Here is a 20,454-nt window from a genome sequence, read left to right as displayed (position 1 = left end):
TGTTTTCACTTAGTATGTGAAGAAATTTCATTGGCCTACTGTATATATGAATGAAAATAACAAACGTTTCAAAGGTCATACCGAGAGAACGACGTAAGTAATAAACAGCATAGCTTTTTATGTTACCATTTGCTAAGGGAGTTTATAAGATTATGCTTGTTTGCTAGCTTATATCCATAGCATTAAACTTCAAGAAAGAATTTCATCTAACTCGGTAACTTAATTCAAACGGTGATTAACTGATATTACCAAAAGTAGAATCGGGAAGAGAGAGAGAGAGAGAGAGAGAGAGAGAGAGAGAGAGAGAGAGAGAGAGAGAGAGAGAGAGAGAGAGAGAGAATATATATTATTTAGTCTTATATTTGTAAAAACCTGGGATCTGTCACAACAATTACTTAGTGTGAAAGATATATTTTTTTTACTAAAGTATTTATTTTCTTACAATGAAGTCCATATTCCTAAGAATGGTTCCATCATTATCCCTTGCAAGGAAACGAGGCTGAGGTGACATCCCTCTACCCCCAATGAACTCTAGACATTCAAGATACGGAATAATTAGAATGTAAAATGACGAGACTTATAGACCATGAGCGATATGAGGGAGAGAATGCGAATCTGGAAATGAGTTCCAGGTCTCTTAATTAAGAAGCGACACGTAAATACTAAAGAGTCTTACGCGTGCAATCAACTTCCTAATAGTGTGCCCATGTTGCCTAACCATCAAAGAACGTAAACAAATGTCAAAATTAACTGGTTATTGATACCTGAAACATAATGAATAGACTCATCTTCACTTTATAAAGAGCAAGTTTAAAAGTCTAAGGGCCATTCATGAATGTCAGAGGCAAGGAACAGTGACATTGCCCTAGCAAGTATTATACGCATATATACATATGGTCAACGCTCAAACCTTCTCTCCACCCATTTAGGACCAGGGAGGGCCAGGCAATGGCTGCTCAAGACTCAGCTGGTAGATTTACAGGTTCACCCAAACGCCCCATCCTTAGCTCACAAGGATGATGAGGTTGGAGACACTACAAGGAACTATGGGGCTTGAGTACGATTCGAACCACAGTCTGGCGATTAACGGGCAAAGACGTTTTCTATTAGGCCACCACAACCACAAGTGTCTGGCTATATATATATATATATATATATATATATATATATATATATATATATATATATATATATATATATATATATATATATATATATATATATATATATATAATTCGTAAGGTTTTCGCTTCTAGTAAGCTTAAGTTTAATAATGAAGAGGACTGCAAGAAAACTTCTAATCATCTTACATCTTTATTACATTAACCAACGTTTCGTGAATCCTATACATCTTTGAGTCGGAAGGGAAGATTCTATCTTGGGTAACGATAACCACATTCAGTAAAAAAGAGGTATGACCCAAGACGGACTTCTACTTTCGAGATATAGAACTAAAAGTATGAGCTATTATGTGGGCCTTATCCTTCTCATGTACAATATTCCCAAACGATGTTAACGTAATGAAATGAAAATATTGAAATTCCAATGAAGTAAACCCGTTCAGGTAGCCTTGCTGAAAGTATATATGTTGATCTAAAATCAAACTATAGGAGAAGAGCAAAGTTGCCTGAATTAAACAATGGATATCAAAACATATGAAAAGAGCAACCACTGTCTCCTGAATTAGATGTCAAGAGAAGAAACCTAATTACAAGGAGCTTATTAGACGACGTAAAACACAGACGGTCTTTTTCTGGGTAAAATCCAATTAGGTCAGACGAATCTTCCAAATTTAAATAACCATCTTTTGGCAAAAAAAAAAAAAAAAAATGTTATCATAGTGAAAGCATGTTAGTTCTTACCTAATAAATTATAGCAGAAAATACAAAATACTGTGAATTTTAAGTAAAGAGGCTACTCCTGACATCAAACCTTTTTTTCTAATTTCAATTAGATGTATAACCAATGACTTGAAAAGATAATGAATAGACAGGTTAGAAAAATGTATCAAGCATATAATAGGATTCTGATTTATATGAACAAGTACAAAAAAAAGGGGATATTATTGAAAAAAAAAACACTTTGGTAATTTGAGTAGAATTGTTCACTAAAGCAATAAATTCTTGAGTATCAGAAAAAAAGTAGACAGGTCAAATTGGAAGGACAGGAACGCGATAGATAGAAATAAAATAGTCAGTTACTCAAAGAAATATGAAAATTATATGGATATAATTATCATCATAAAAAGCCTAAGCATGAAAACTATGAAAGATAAAAATTGAAAATTTAGAAGAATGAAAACTACGGTAGTCAACTGTAGTCAATTCTTTTTAGTGAGGCAGATTTGCACCGACTCGCAGGCCTATAATGGAAGTCCGTATGTAAAGGGTTTGCTATTTTTTTCGTAAAGGTTTAGATTTTCTTAATAGCAATATTTTCAGTTTGAGGAGACTGTAGTGTTCCATAAATTATATAAACATCACAATTAAATGAATTCATAATTTCACCGCCGAGTTACAACAGCAATGGCGCTCCTCTCTTCCAACACCTTTTCGGTGTTTGACAATAGAATGCTCCTTTTACCTCCTAGTAATAGCGAGTTTTATTAATTCCCACGTTTTTAGTAAATTCTGGTATTCAAAGAAAGTTTATAATGATGTTTTTCTTATGTTTAGTGTAATTTACCCCAATTTATGTTGAAATGTGTTCATAGTTACAAAATTATGCATCCGAAAAAAAGCTCTTGTCGTTGACTTTGGTGAGTGTTGCTATTGAATTTAGACTTCCCATCACGATACCTTATAATATATTCATTGGTCAACATTATATATTTACAAAATATATATCTAAGAAAGAAAATTAGGTCAGAAAATAAGTTTTAATTCACATTACTTGGTAATTATTTGAAAACAATGATGGTATTCGGACAAAAATGTTTCCTACCAATCAGCTATTGGGAAACTTTTCCGAACTAAAAGCGCACCCCGGGAGTCTGTGCTAATCTGTCTCACTAAAAAGAATTGACTATAGTTAACTTTTCCCATAAGGTCAGAGCTGGCGCCTGGGAGGCCACTCAGCACCCCATTTGTACTATGAGGCAAAGGTTGGACAGCTAGGACCAGGGAAGGTCAAGCAATGGCTACTGATGACTCAGCAGGTAGACCTATAGGCTCCCCATAAGACTCCATCCCTAGCTCATAAGGATGGTGAGGTTGCAGATACTACAAGATACTATCGAGCTAGAGCGGGTCTCTAACTCCTATCCAACAGATCGCCCCTAAAGGTTTATCACGGTATGAAATAAATAACCCGAGATACACAACGTGTATTTATTCCATATAATCATTATTCTTCAAGTTCCATATGCTTCATAATGAAATCATGAAGTGAGGTCACGTCTAACCAAGGTAAATCTAATCGTTAGTTTATAGTATTTTTGTTGCAAATGACCACGAAATAAATCAAACCCTTTCCATCTTTCCCATATCACGCAACCCCCTCTCGCCATGGTATGACTACTCCCTCTCCCGAAGGACGGGGAGAGCTGAGTGTGACCAGAATTAATACACACACACACACACACACACACACACACACACACACACACACACACATATATATATATATATATATATATATATATATATATATATGTATATATATATATATATATATATATATATATATATATATATATATATATATATATAATATATATATATATATATATATACAGAGAGAGAGAGAGAGAGAGAGAGAGAGAGAGAGAGAGAGAGAGAGAGAGAGAGAGAGAGATAGCCGGACAATTGCTCTTCATTATATAAGGGAGATGCTGTATTTTTTTAACACGAGGCCTCTGATTTTCAAACTTATATTGAGGCGATGGTTTCCATTATTTCACAATTTTAAAACAATATTGAAGCTGGGGTCTCTATTATATTATTGAATTCTGACGCAATAGTATAAAAAGAGTATTTTTCTTCAGTGAATAATACATGACTACAATAATGTTATCTGAATATTCATTTGGCATTTTTCTACATAATAGTAAACACATGTGGTTCGCCTTAGAAAATAAGATAGGATGCTGCTGATGATTCTACTCATTTTGCAATTATTCCTTTACCTGATTGTACCCCTGTAGGGATAAATTTATTTAACAGAGTATTGGCTATATAAACTCATGGTACTAGGTCAAGGAGTGTGGATCTCACCCACGTAAATCTTTTAGCTGTTAATGTTCCTCAATACTTTCAACTATAAAATCTTAGGTGTCATCCTCGATTGCAAATTTAGTTTTGAGAAACTAATCACGTTATTTTTTTTTCTCTAATAGAACTAAACAACGTCATACTGAGTCTAAGGAAACCTGTCCATCACGAATATATGGTTTTAATTTTTATATTCTGCAATATCTTAAATAATATACCATCATTGTTCTCAAATAATTACAAAGTAATGTGAATTGAAACTTATTCACTAACCTACATCTGTGCCTCAGATATAGGTTTAGTCAATAAGAAATGTTAACGAATAAATATATTATAAAATATCGTCATGGTAAGTCAAAATTTAATAACTCCCACAAAAGTCAATGGCAGGAGCTTGTTTTTGGATGAACGTTTTATAATTTTGTAATTTTTCACATATTTCAACAAAAATTGTGATAAATTACACTAAGCATAAGAAAAACATGTGATTATAAATTTTCTTTGAATACCATTATCTACAAAACATAACGAGGTAATTAATGATTGATGTACAATATGTGAAGTGACAGCGTATAAGTTATCTCACCACTCATTACATAATAGTTAAGAAATCGAAATAACAGAGTATGTAATAATAAAATGACTAAATCAACATTTATTTTCCATATCAAAGACGGACCAAATGGATGAGTCGAGACAGACATTCATAATTAATTTTATACAAAATGTATTCAGATTTCCGCCCGATATTCGCAAATACATTTGCATTGTGAATACAAGGACTTATTTCCTAAGCAACTGGGAAAACATAAAAAGAATGCTCGTTCATAATGCAAATGGTGTTCAAGCCTTCTCCCCTAGGCAACTGCAAAATATTAAAATTCATCTATTCTTTGAAACCAGATCAAACGGCAGCCACTGCGTTACTCTTGTTCAGTCTGTGTTACTGTGGTCATCATTGATACTACATAGTTATCTAGGAGGAACAAAAGAATAATCTACTTAACTGAATGTAAATCATATTGGCATACCTGCACATCAAGCATAGTCCTCACTTGTATAATGTTACTATCCACGAAAATGTAATTAACATTCGCGGAAGGCATATAAAATGTTTTCTAATATCGCTCCCCCCCCCATTTTGAAGCTATTTGTTGGGAACTATAGTCATTTTTTTTTAATGAGGCGCATTTGCACCAACTCGCAGCGGTGCCCCTTTAGCTCGGAAAAGTTTCCTGAACACTGATTGGTTAGAATTAACTTGTCCAACCAATCAGCGATCAGGAAACTTTTCCGAGCTAAAAGGGCACCACTGCGAGTCGGTGCAAATCTGCCTCGCTAAAAAAACTTGACTATAGATATGTTTAGGTAGTTTCTCGTGGAACGTTTCTTCTTTACTGTTATTTACTTCATTAATATTTTGTACCTTCTTACAAAAAATCAAGTAAATAAGCTTACATACGTAGCCATTCATTTATTTCTTTCCAAGTTGCGTCCTTCCAGATTATTTCTTGTTAACTTAAGCTGAATATCTACTTTTACAAACTATATTGTATTAACAGATTTTTTTTTTTTAAAGAGCTCAAAGGGAGCAAAGCTATTTGCAATGTGTTCTTTGCAATAATATTTCAATATTCAGCTCTTGAGTCCAGCCAATTTCAAGCGGGTGTGCTAATATCATCTAAGTAACCCTCTTAAGTCTGAATGAATGTCATACATAGAGGGATTAACGATGAAAATTCCTCAGATCTTGGATAAGCCCATAAGATCTTCCTTTAGATTTAAGTCTATCAAAGAAGTGGGACTTAGAGAAGATTTCCCTATCTGAGCAGAGTACGATCACTCTTACTGTCAAGTAGATCTTGTCTCGTTACTGATTTTGTAGAAGCACTACATTTTAGGCGATGGCCTTGATAGTTTTAACGCCAACTAACTAACAAACAATGAATCGATCACAATCAGTTTCGTGAAGTATCATAGCTACGTTATCAAACACTTTAAATTGCATTTTCTATCGATTATAACACGCACAGCAACATACACTGTAAGGAACGCTACAACAGAGTATATATAAAATCATCAAGAATACTTCCAAACAGATAGTGAGAAAAACATAAGTTATAAAGACAAAAGATTAATGCCAGTCCAAAATAGGCGAGGAGGAAAAGCGGCAACAACCGTATCCCTAATAAATAGCATTGGTTTGAATTCCAGTTAGAGAACAAACATCAAGTTTAGAGGTGTCACAAGAAATGTGCATATTAAAATTGCAAGAAATGGCACTTGTTCCTATTGTATCTAACTATAAAGGCACACATTTTTAAATAGAAAAAACAAATTATGAGCTTTGGAAAATAGTCTCATTCATTAATAACTTTCTCTATCTCAACTGGGACTATCAGGTTATTTTGGATAACCTCAAATCCACACCTCTAAGAAAGAAGCTAAAACACTTAGCTTAAGGTAAGAATACAGCATGCTACGAGGTAACAAGAGTGGCAAAGCTTTCCAGGTAGACAAATATGGTATCCTAAGTTAGGTTAGGTAAGGAATCTGGTCTATATTAAAGATAATACAGTCCGCATGTACAATTACACATTTATTCATAATCATCCCTTTCTTACATGTAACTTTTGTTGCAAACAAACAGTTTCCCTTTGAAAAAGAGACTAGAACCTGTCTGCCATGAACAATAATGTAAAAATTACCATTCTTTTTAGTCACCGACTTTTGTCTATCATCAAGAGACATTTTTTCTGGCTAATTACGCAAAACGTCTTTTCAACTAGATCTCCTGACATTAGTTGATGCATGGTGTCTGTGTCCTTTGTTGCAAGCATAAATACTACATTTATTTCTGAATGTTTTAATTAATAACTTGGCTATTGATAAAGTACAGCATAGTCATAATGCTCTGCCTAATTTTGTGAAGTGCCCAAATTGTAGGAAATTTTGTTTGACGGAAAAAGACCAAGAATATGGCCTGTATTCTTACTCTACTGGTGATTATTGTATAAGGAAACATTCTCATAAAGAAAACAATTTTGAGCTTCGGAAAACTGTGCTTATGTTAACCATTTTCTCTATTGCAAGTTGGATCACCAGATCATAGTCACCAATCTTGGTATTTCATTAAAATCTTAGGCATACAGTATAGATGATCTTTCTGCTTTGAGGTGATGGATGATAAGTTTAAGAACATAGTTTCAAACGATTCCCTGGTATTGAAGTTGATATTGACAAGACACTTGTCATCAATTTCAATTAAAGAGGCCACATCCTGAAGCAAGAGTGATCCCTTCGTGGCACTGATCGAATCAGTAAAGTCCCTTCATTGTTCCCCTGGTTGACGCCGTCAATTCTCAACCTTGTGACCGTGATCAGCATCTGCCCATTATCTTGAAGTATGTTTTGTCAAGGTCACTTATGCACTCTGACCAGTGAGTCACTAATCGAGATCTGCATTTGTACTAGTAGAACCACCAGACAGTGAATCACTTTGTGACTTAGTGTCCTCAGAGAACTATGATATAAACACTCAGAAAATTTAACATTTGTTGAGATACTGTACGCCAAGGACTGGATCGAGAGGCCTATCATAAATGTAAAGTATCTACATCACTACCTTGCTAGATATAAATTCACCATAAATCACCAACCTGACCCCAATACTGTATTTTGCTACACCCACCCCTATGCCATTCCTCTAAACTGTATATATATATGAGTCAGCAAGCAATTGTACGCTGTAAAGAGCTCCTTTTGATGCCTGGGAGTCCAAAGCCAGCACCTAAAAAATGGTTCAGAAAAAGGAATCAAGGTAAGAAAACAGCATCCTATGAGAAGCAGAACTAACCTCCTATAGGTAAGGACACAGCTTTCTAAGCTAGGATACGGGGTAACCTAAAGTTATGTTGTATTCGTTTCTCTCCCTCATGCAATATTTATAAGGAATAAAATAGGTCTGGAAAGCCTTAACATCCCTTCTGAAATGATGGTGTGAGACTGGCATAAAAGAACATGGTAAATTTACGGAAAACATGGGACTACTTTTATAAGGAAAAAAAAAATATTACTACTGTAAATGATATGCTTTCAACTAATTTGACCTTTTCTTCCACTGCAAATAAGCCGTTTTACCGTTATGGACCCCGTCCTTCCCGAAGGACACAGGTGGGAACCATGAATTTTGGGTGTGCAAAAACAGGGCAAAACATGATTATTTAACACTTTAGAGATTTGTAAAAGGGTAGAGAACCTAACAAACCCACTTAACCTAACCTTGTAGTTCCCGGGTCACAACCCCTAGCCTTGGGTCCAAAAAATGTGATTATTTAACACTCTTAAGATTTATAAAAGGGTAGAGAACCTAACAAACCCACTTAACCTAGCCTAGTAGTTCCAGGGTCACAGTCCCTAGCCGAGGGAGCAAGGCCCCACAAATATATCCTTACATTATGATAAAGTAAACCACAAATAATTCCTTGCCTTATGATTGACACCTGCGTCTTTTTTTTCTGTCTTGGCAATCTTTACAGAAGCATTGTATTAGTAAAGTTTGTCCCGTGTATTTCTATAATAATACCAACTTCTGAAATAGATTGTACTTCCCTGTTGTCCTTTCGTCATTGTAGGCGTTCCTGTTGTAGTCGATCCTAAAAATAGCTCCACAGCACTCGAGACACTTTCTCTTAAGAATTAAATTATGTCTTTGAGCATATTCAACCAATAATTCAACACCACCAATAGAAAAATAATGATAAAATTCTTTATAACCAACATTGCACAGCACAATATCCGTAGGAATTGGGTTTTTTGTCAAAATTAATGCCAGAAGTGCCAGCCACTGCCTTCGCCATAGCTACAACAAAACAAAATGCCAATTTTCCTTAGTTATTTGAAGTATACAGTCAAACACGGACCTGTGGATGTTAAGGTACGGTAACTTTATTACTTAGTTGAAATCAAAGTAAAACTTTGTTTTTGACTGAAGTCGTTTGTAATTGGTTACGAAACCATTATGTCACAATGATATCACACCTCTCGGCCAATAAACTGAAATTGGAACTGCTCATGTTTACGTAAGAAAGTGAGAATAAAGGGCTCATTAAAAGTAAACATTGCCATAAAGGAAACGTCTCTCCAAATCGGGGAAAAATTTGAGGTAAAAACTTATCAACCTCAGAAACTAGTATAACTGAGTAAAAACCTAATCAAGGGGAAAGACCACTGTCAACAAAACCAGAACTAAAGACCAAAAACGAAAACGGCGAGTCCGTCTCCAACTAAAAACTTACTGTCTCAAGACTAGACTAGCCGAAACTGACACGAACTAAAAAAACATAAAAAATAAAAATGCAATGTAAATGCTAACTAAAAATAGAGCCCAAAGCATCGCAATGCTAAAGAATAACTAGCCAACGCGAAACTTACAAAATAAACAAGTAAACACGAATAAAGGTCAATTAGGTACGAAACCCGACGCCATGGCTAGCTGGACTCGAAGCGCTCAGAATTCCTCTATCACAAAAGCTAAAATTTTACTTCCCGAAGGGATCCAGAACAATCACAGCTAAGACAAAAAGCAAAGAAAGATAGGTACTCAACTTTGACGAAGAAGAGGAAACCATCATACGAAGAAAATCTTCAAAATAAGGTGAAATGAGCGCACAAAAATATAGAACATTAGCGACAAGGTTATAGGATATGTAACGGCTCTTTACTTATCCTTCCCCTTAGAGGATTAGACTGGGTAAAGTCTATTCGGGGTGCAGATATCTATGGCTATCTTAGGATACGTCCCTGATTATACAAGATATCTTCGGATAGTCGTTCCGGGGATTAAAACTCCGTGATACCTGACGGTAATTCTCTTATAATATCAATCGCAGAAGTATTATACAGTAGGAAGCTGGCAGATGGAACTTCCATCAGGACAACATGGCCATCTCACCCAAAAATAGATTTTTCCTACGTTAAAATCCCTTTTAATTCCATCTCGTTCAATCTCTAATATAAAAAGTATACTTTTTATGTAGTGTTTCACATGCTCTTTCCATGTAGGGGATTGATTTTTTTAATATCGTGTGTGGCATGCTTCTGAAGTTTTACCAGGAATCTCCATATTTTGTGCAACTATTTCGTGGATTTATTATGCGTCTTAAAGAATAATGTATAGAGAAGAAAAGGTGAGTTTTACTATTATTCATCGATTCGCCAGTAAATTTTCCTCACCCAAAACCGCTGGTTTCCACTGGGTGTACCCCATTATTGTAAGATATATTATGGTATATCTTATTACCTATTTATTTGCGAGGGAAATATATTTCTATATATTCCTCAGTTTATCCAGTAGTAAAGTTTGCCCCGTGTTTTACTATAATAATACCAAAAACATAGCAATGATGCAGATTGGTCATTTTGGACAATGATAGTAAATTGTGGAAAATAGGAAATTAGAATTAATAATTTTTAAGGGAAACTGTTCCGTTTGTGACTAATTAGATATAGCAGTTATTTAAAAAAAAAAGTGTCAACAGGTTTTGATTACATGATTGTGGTGCGGTGCTTGTGTAAATATTTAGGCTACTTGGAACCTAATGTTAGGTTGTATTCCTGTTTATCTGCCAGGTGAAACGTAGGTTTTCAGGTATGAAAATACGTCTGGGATTGTCAATGACGACCAGGTTTTATTATTAAGGGTAAATAGGAATCAGAAAAATTTTAGTGGAAAACTGGGTATTACCGTAGTGTATTACAGGGCAATGTAACCCCGAAAATTGTTCGTTTGCGACGAAATTTGCACATACTGATTTTGCTAGAGCCGAGATATGAAAATGTGTATCGGTAAATATGCGTCTGACGTTATTGTTAATATTTACCGAATTATTACTAAGCTATCAATGCTGTAAGGACAGTGAGACAAGTGTCACCGAGATCAACTGATACTTTATTTGAATGCGCACGGAAATACATAACAAGGTGCGGACGGAAACGTAGGATTACATTGGCGCCAAGTCGGATTGAAGTGCCCGCCAAAATATATGTGTTTTCTTACACTTACAAATATATGAATTATGGGTTAACAAAAACATGTCATGAAACGATACATATATCAAAATGTAGCTCTGGTAGAGCGGAATATATATACATAGGACACGACAGTGTGGCGAAGAGAGAATTTAAATAAATAAGTAGTTTGTCGATTTTCTGGACGACGAAGGGATCGGTGTCCTTACAAGTACTACCCCCCCAAGACATCGGGCGGCGTAGAAGGCTGACGATCAATCTTCGTATCTCTTCGGGCGTCGGAGGGTTCCTCTTGTTTTTTGAACGGAGGGGCGCGCTGGCGGTCGGTGTAAGGATCTCTTCCTCTTGACGTCGTTTGATGATTTTTCCTTCGTTGGGCGGCTTGTTTTGTGGCGGAACTCTGGGTCTGCCAGGTCCAGCGGAGGCGGTGTCGCTTCCTTCGAGAAACGCTGGTTTCACGCGGTCTATAGAGACCCAGTCCTCTTGGCCATGGACGTCGAGAAGGAAGGCTTTCGTTGTCTTTTTAATAACCCGGTAGGGACCTCGATATGGTCTAGTCAGTGGTTGTCGATAAGCGTCGACACGGACGAAAACGTACATGCAGTCATCCAGGCTTTTTGGCTTGAAGTGCTTGGTTCTGTCCTGGTAAGTTTTGAGATACGGCCTGAACTTCCTGGCGATATCCCTTAGGTGATCCAGTTGCGTGTCGTCGGTTGATGAGGGAAAGAATTCGCCAGGAACTGCGAGCGCTTCCCCGTAAACTTTTTCGGAGGGCGAAGGTTCGCCGTCTGCGCGAGGGGCGGTGCGAAGGCCGAGGAGTACCCAAGGAAGTCGTGATTTCCAGTCCCCGTCGGTGCAGCTCGCCATCAGGGACGCCTTAAAGGCGCGGTGCGTTCGTTCGACCATGCCGTTTGCCGCGGGGTTGTATGCCGTGGTGCTGTGGAGCGTCGTCCCCATCAGGTTCGCCAAAGCCAGCCATATTTCTGAGAGGAAAGCGGGGCCTCTGTCAGTCGTGATGTCGTCAGGAACGCCAAACCTGCTCACCCAGCTTGACAGGAGGGCTTCGGCACATGCTTGAGTCGTAGCTTCGGTCATCTGCGATGCCTCCAACCACCTCGTGGAGCGATCGATGATCGTAAGTAGGTAGCGAGCGGATCCAGAAGGGGGCAATGGTCCCACGACGTCGATGTGTATATGTCCGAAACGTCTTTTTGGCTGGGGAAAATCGCCCACCCCCGATTCGGTGTGACGGCTGACCTTGCTTGACTGGCAGTTGATGCATGACCTCGCCCATTCCCGGGCGTCCTTTTTTATCCCTGGCCAGACAAACTTTTCAGACAGAAGGCGAGCGGTGGTGCGTCCTGAGGGGTGCGAAAGTCCATGGATGATATCGAATATTTTCCTTCTGCAGGAGGCTGGTACCCAGGGATGAGGGCGGCCCGTGCTGGTGTCGCAAAGAATAGTTACTCCTGCTGGTCCGAGGGGAACCGCACTTATCTTGAGCGCGGATGGCTCCGTCAGGTGAACCTGTGCTTCTCGGTCGGTGCGTTGTTCGGTTGCGAGATTGGCGTAGTCGATTCCCAGGTGGATCGCGTCAATTTCAATCCTTGAAACGGCGTCCGCGACTGGGTTTTTCTTTCCTGGGATGTAACGTATGGTGCACCCGAATTCGGCGATTGATGCGAGATGACGTTGTTGTCGGGATGACTATGCGTCCGTTGATTTCGTGAAGGCGTGGACGAGGGGTTGATGATCCGTTGCAATCGTGAAGGGGGTACCCTCCAAGATGTGCCTGAAGTGGCGGACGGCGAGGTAGACGGCGAGGAGTTCCCTATCGAAGGTGCTGTATCTTGTTTCGGGGGGTTTCAATTTCTTGCTGAAGAATGCCAGCGGTCGAGGAGAACCATCGACGAGTTGCTCAAGCACAGCCCCGCAGGCGACGTTGCTGGCGTCGGTCGTTAGTCGCAGGGGCGCGTTGTCGTCGAAAGGAGCCAGGGTGGTGGCATTCGCAAGGGCATCCTTCGTCCGAGCGAATGCCTATTGCTGGGGCAAGCCCCACTCGAGTTTTTTTGCTTTTCCTTTCAGGACGTCGTCGAGGGGTGACAGGGTTTGTGCGATGTTGGGGATGAAGCGCCTGTAGTAATTGACCATTCCCAAGAACTCCTGAAGTTGGCGAATGGTCGTAGGTATTGGGAACTTCCTGATGGCGTCGACTTTGGTTGTCATGGGTTTTACCCCGCGCGAGGATACACGGTGACCAAGGAAATCCACTCCCTCCGCACCGAACGTGCATTTGTCGAAGCGTACGACTAGGCCGTTCTCCTGTAGGCGCTTTAGGATGGTGCGGACGTGTCCCCGGTGTTCCTCCTTGGTTTTCGAGAATATCAGGATGTCGTCGATGGAGCAGACGCAGAAAGGTAGGTCACCCAGAATGCTATCCATTAGTCGTTGGAAGGTTGCCCCGGCGTTGCGTAGACCGAAGGTTGAGTATGCGAAGGTGTAGGATCCGAAAGGCGTTACAATGGCAGTTTTCGGGATATCTTCCGGGAATACGGGGACCTGGAAGTAAGACTTGAGAAGGTCCATCTTGGTAAAAAACCTTGCGCCGTGCAACGCGTTCGTTGGGTCCTGCATGTTGGGCAGTGGGTAGTGATCGGGCGTTGTGATGAGGTTGAGGCGCCTGTAGTCGCCGCAAGGTCTCCAGGACCCGTCCGGCTTTTTAACCATGTGCAGGGGTGATGCCCAGGGGCTCGATGCTTTCTTACAGATACCCATGCGTTCCATGTCCTCGAAGGTGCGTTTGGCATCCTTCAGTTTCTGAGGTGGGAGGCGGCGGAATTTGGCGTGAGTGGGAGGTCCTGTCGTTGTGATGTGGTGGTAGATGCCATGCTTGGACGGGGAACCTGGCGAGTGTCGGAGCTCGGGCTTGAAAACCTCGGGAAACTCTCGTAGGAGGTCGGCGTAGGGGTGCGTTGTTACGGCGGATACGGACATTGTTGCAGGGCCATGTTCTAGGGCGCGAGACTGGCAGGTCCCCGTGTCGATGAGACGTCTGTTAGCGACGTCGACGAGGAGTCCATGGTGGGCGAGGAAATCCGCACCGAGGAGGGGGCGATTGACGTCGGCGATAGCGAAGGGCCAAGAATACGAACGGCCCATGATAGATATCTTGAGGGTCTTGATTCCATAGCACCGTATGGGAGATCCGTTGGCGGCGATGAGTGAGGGAGCGTTTTTGTCAGGACCACGGTCTAGGTCGGACTTCGAAGGAGGGAACGTTGACTGCATTGCGCCGGTGTCCACCATGAGTCTACGGTTGGAAATGGTATCGAGGATAAAGAAACCAATCTTGTTATGGTTAACTGCGGCCGCGATGGTGGCAGGTGGATGCTTCTGGCGTCGTCTTCTAGGGAAACTGCATGGTGCTCTACATTTCTTGGCGTCACTGCCGAACTGTTGGTGGTAGAAGCACCATGCTAGGTTAGGCCTAGGGTTTGGTCGCGTCGGTTGCGGTGGTTTCTTTCTTGATAGAATGTTGATCTCGTCGTCCTCGAGGGCCATTGCCGAGTAGTCTATGGAAGAGCAGCTGCTGAAAGAGGAGAACGGAGGCGGTGTTGACGATGATGCTCCGAGGCGAGATGCTTTGGAGGCCTCGTGGAGCTTCTGAGCCTTCGACAGGAGTTCGTTCATCGGGAGCGTGTCGGCGTCTGTCAATTGGGCCCGTACGTCCTGTGGTAGGCGTCGAAGAAAGATCTCGCGAGATAAGCTAATCTCACGTCGTCGGCCGTTGCTGTCTGTTTCGGGGAGCATGAGCAGGCCGGTTAGCTCGTCCCACGCCTCGACAGGAGAGGTGTCACCCATGGGCTTGCCGGCGAGGTCCAGTACTTTCTGTGCCCTTGCTGAGACGGAGAGGGAGTAGATACCGATGAGTTTCGTTCTCAGGTCGTCGTATGAAACTTGGCCGGCCTGGGCGTCGAGCCATGGGGAAATCTTGTCGAATACTTCTTCAGGTATGGAGGTGAGAACGATGTCAGCCTTGGCGCAGGAGTCGCTGAGTCTAGCGACGCGGAAGAGTACGTCCGCTCTCAGGAACCAGGAAGCGGTGTTGTGTTGAGAAAAGGGCGGCAGTTTGACTTTGGGCGTGGAGGTGAGGCCGTTGGGTGCGATGGGCGTGTTGCTTCCTACATCGTGGCCAGACGACGAGTCGGCGAAAAGGTGAGAGGTTGATATGTCGGTTAAGCTCATCCTACTGCCTTACGTTCACCGAAGTGTGGGAGAACCAAAGGCAGGTTCTTGCCTAAGGTAACGGAGTATGTAGAAGGTAGCACGGCCGTAATAAGTCCGTTAATGGCAAAGCCAAAACCGCTGATGCTACTTTCAACTCCGGGGTCACCAGTTGTAAGGACAGTGAGACAAGCGTCACCGAGATCAACTGATACTTTATTTGAATGCGCACGGAAATACATAACAAGTTGCGGACGGAAACGTAGGATTACATTGGCGCCAAGTCGGATTGAAGTGCCCGCCAAAATATATGTGTTTTCTTACACTTACAAATATATGAATTATGGGTTAACAAAAACATGTCATGAAACGATACATATATCAAAATGTAGCTCTGGTAGAGCGGAATATATATACATAGGACACCACAGTGTAGCGAAGAGAGAATTTAAATAAATAAGTAGTTTGTCGATTTTCTGGACGACGAAGGGATCGGTGTCCTTACAATGCCTATTACATGATTTGTGACTAAACCATTAAAAGCTTTTGTTTATTGTTTAGAAACTTGAATCCTCTGCATTACTCGTTCATATCTCGGCTTACCTTATTTCCTGATGTAGGCTGTAGTCCATTATTAAGGCTTGTTCTAACCTTTGAAAGTTTTGATACACGTTTCCCTTCTTTTAGTAGATAAAGGAATAAGCTAACCTAATTTTCTCGATATTTCCGACATGGCACAACACAAAAAGGAAACAAGAATACTGGAGTACACAGAAACAATCAGTATGGACGAGTGATAATAGTGAACTAACTGTCGAAGTCTACAACTACAAGCCCGAGAAGAAGAGAACTGTAGCCTGCTTCACAGTGTTGCCATTCCACATAGATTAACAAAATCATTTGCCTTTAGTATAATATTCTTTTCACTGCTCTGATTACCTACTGAAATTTTATTTCCCTTTCCTTATTTGTCTCCTTTTACACATAATTTCTTGGAATTCTTGGTCTTCATATCAATGAGGTACTGGCACGAAACAAGAGCTAATTACATTCGTAAGTAGCCTATAACGACAGGTAAAGATCGGCATTGGAGTTTTTGTATTTGGGCAATAAATACTGGTCATTCCACATTTGTATGAATTTTCTAGTTTCAATATTCATCTTTATTTTCTGTGATAGTTTTTTTTTTATATTATGATTATTAAAGAGTTTATTAAACGAGAGGCTACTGAGTACATATTGCAAGAAATAAGGGCAAGAGAAGCTGCTGAAGAATAACTTGATCATTACATAAAATGCTGACTTTTAGATCATGGTAACACTGTTTAAAGGGTAGCGTTTGAATGTTCGATCGTCTGAATTAACAAGGCTTTCATGATACAAAAGAACTTATAATCGCGACCGCATTACCTTATGGCGTGTAAACTGAATTTAAAGTAGATACCAATATAGCCTACGTAGTTGTCCGATAATGGGATGAGTCATTTTAACAGCTTTAATATGGAACTGACGCGATAACCTTATGAACTTTTCTTTTTTCTTCACCTTAGTCTCACATTCTGATTAGGCAGAGCTTATAACATGAGAGTAATAAACCTTACATTTGACAGTTTAGGTTCATACAAAATTAAAAATGTAAGCAGTGTTTAAATACATATATCCTGATTATGTTAATGCTTCCATCATGCAATATGTCTGGGTTGCAGTCAGTCTGCAAAAGCTAAATTGCAAAAAAAAATTAGAGGCGGTAAATTTCCTGCTTCGTGATAGAAAAAAAAAAATCATATGCTAGTCTGTTGGCCAGACACCAAAATTTGGGCTGTCGGTACCAAACAGGGGGGCAAATGCTATTTTTTTTTTTAGGTATACATCTGTAGATAATAAGAAAATGTATGATAGCATTGTGAGAGGGGCAGCTTTTTATAGATTATCACCATGTTTTATAAGCAAAGTCGCTCCTGAAATTTTAATCCCTTTTGTCTATAACAACTTTTGAAAATATTTTTGTCAATAACTTTAAGTAGAATTGATATATATATATATATATATATATATATATATATATATATATATATATATATATATATATATATATATATATATATATATATATATACATATATACATATATAAACATATATACATATATATATATATATATATATATATATATATATATATATATATATATATATATATTTGAAAATTTGGTCTTAATCTACAGTATGGAGACAGAGGGTTAAGATAACTTTTCACATGTGGTAAAATATAATTTATAAGGAAAGAAATTTTCGATTAAAGTTACTCCTACCTCTTACTTCTTAAAATCAATAAAAGAAAATCCAATTTTATCAATGATTATTCTTCTTGAGCAACAACGATCGTAAGAATGATTATTTGACTGCTGTTATATTAACCAAGGCCTTTACTATAAATAGCACATAGGTTCTTGAATTATTGTGCATATTTTGCTATAGATTTTGGGGGAATTTAAAAAGTAGCCGATCGAATTATAATGTTCAGCACATACTTTTTTAAAGATATTTTGTAATAACTTTCGTTTTGTGAGGGATAAAGCTTCAATTACTTTATCAATAAAAAACACTATCAAGACAGGCTTGTATTAAGAAATAAATATTTAGGCCTAGCTTTAAACAAATTGTCAAAATACACTTATTTGTAGTTTTGACCAGAATACTTATGCTGTGTTATATCAACCAGAAAATAATCATGACAACTAGGGAAGCAAATATATATATATATATATATATATATATATATATATATATATATATATATATATATATATATATATATATATATATATATATATATATATATATATATAGATATCAATACTTATATCTGTTGGCAAGATAATAGCATATTCACTACAATCTCATCTCTTTGCTTCTCTTAAATTATCAACACATTCTACTCGAAGCTCTTTTTGAACAGAGCATTATATCAACAATGAAGAACACATCGTACATTGTGATAACACGGAATGAGAATCAATGATTGTGTTAAGCAAAATTTAACTCATCTGTATCTATGACTTAAGGGGATTGTTTCATCATCCGTTTCACCTTTGCTCAATAGACCTACTTCCCTTCATTCATCGTTGGGTTGGTTTGCACCGGCTTCAAGTTTGCACATGTTTACACTTTTCTCCATTCACAATGCATGTGCATTCAGGTACTTTGCAAGACTTTGAGCAACTGTATGCCGACACACTAGCGGATCCATCGGACGGGTCACGAACCCCCTATTATTAAGAAGAACAAGTTTGACTGTGAAACTCAGGGTTTTCTAGGGGAAAAATGTTTGTCTGTTAAGGGTACCTGACACTTGCACGCATTCGTGGCACGCACTGGCACGCATTGATGCGCGAACTCGCGTGAACGAGTCGTGAAAATGTCGTGAACAGTGCTGGAACTGGCGTGCCAGTGCGTGCCATACGTGCCCAGAACTTTGAAATGTTTAAAGTTTGTGGCACGCATTGGCACGCACAAAATAGTCGTGAACGATGCGCCAACTGGAGTGAACTGGAGTGAACAGTGCGGGAACTGGCGTGAACTGGAGTGAACGATGCGGGAAGTGGCGTGAACTTTATAATGAAGAGAAACAAAAAGGAAACGCAAAAATTAATGAAAACGAAAGAAAAATAAACCTAATAAATTCTTATATTTGCTGTTTTAATGTGAAAAAAAAATGATATCTTATTTCAAAGTATTTCTATAATTTTATACTGAAGAGAAACAAAAAGGAAACGAAAAAAATAATGAAAAGGAAAGAAAAATAAACCTAATAAATTTTTATCTTTGCTGTTTTAATGTGAAAAAAAATGATATCTTATTTCAAACTATTTCTATAACTTTATAATGAAGAGACAAAAAGGAAACGAAAAAATTAATGAAAAGGAAAGAAAAATATAAACCTAATAATTGTTTATATTTGCTGTTTGAATGTAAAAATAAAATGATATCTTATTTCAAACTATTTCTATAACTTTAAACTGAAGAGAATCAAAAAGGAAACGAAAAAATTAATGAAAAGGAAAGAAAAATATAAACCTAATAATTGTTTATATTTGCTGTTTGAATGTAAAAATAAAATGATATCTTATTTCAAACTATTTCTATAACTTTATACTGAAGAGAAACAAAAAGGAAACGAAAAAATTAATGAAAAGGAAAGAAAAATATAAACCTAATAATTGTTTATATTTGCTGTTTGAATGTAAAAATAAAATGATATCTTATTTCAAACTATTTCTATAACTTTAAACTGAAGAGAATCAAAAAGGAAACGAAAAAATTAATGAAAAGGAAAGAAAAATAAACCTAATAAATTTTTATATTTGCTGTTTTAATGTGAAAAAAAATGATATCTTATTTCAAACTATTTCTATAACTTTATAATGAAGAGACAAAAAGGAAACGAAAAAATTAATGAAAAGGAAAGAAAAATATAAACCTAATAATTGTTTATATTTGCTGTTTGAATTTAAAAATAAAATGATGTCTTATTTTATGCACACACTTATTTTCCTCTATTACCAATCAATAGCCAAAACTTTTGTTTTAAATAAAAATGAACTGAAAAATAAACCCAAGAAATTTTTAAGTTTGCTGTTTGAATGTAAAAATAAAATGATGTTTTATTTCATCAACATACTTATTCTTCTTTATTGCCTTAAAATGAAGAGCAAAACAAATTTTTTCTGTTTGCTGTTTTAATGTAAAAATAAAATGATTTCTTATTTCAACACACTTTTTTCTCTATTACCTTAAAATCAACAGCCTAAAAACTTTTCATGTTTGCTGCTTTTAATGTTAAAGTAAAATGCTTTCTTAATACTTGTACATATTTTATGTCTGCTATTTATATGTAAATCAAATGCTTTCTTATTGAAACAAAAATAAAGGGCAACAAAAAATACAAACGAAAAAGATACGTTTCTTCTCCTCAATGCAATGGTGTCTCT

This window comes from Palaemon carinicauda, chromosome 3 (assembly GCF_036898095.1).
Source record: "Palaemon carinicauda isolate YSFRI2023 chromosome 3, ASM3689809v2, whole genome shotgun sequence".
Classification (NCBI taxonomy): domain Eukaryota; kingdom Metazoa; phylum Arthropoda; class Malacostraca; order Decapoda; family Palaemonidae; genus Palaemon; species Palaemon carinicauda.
Note: the sequence above shows the minus strand (reverse complement) of the source record.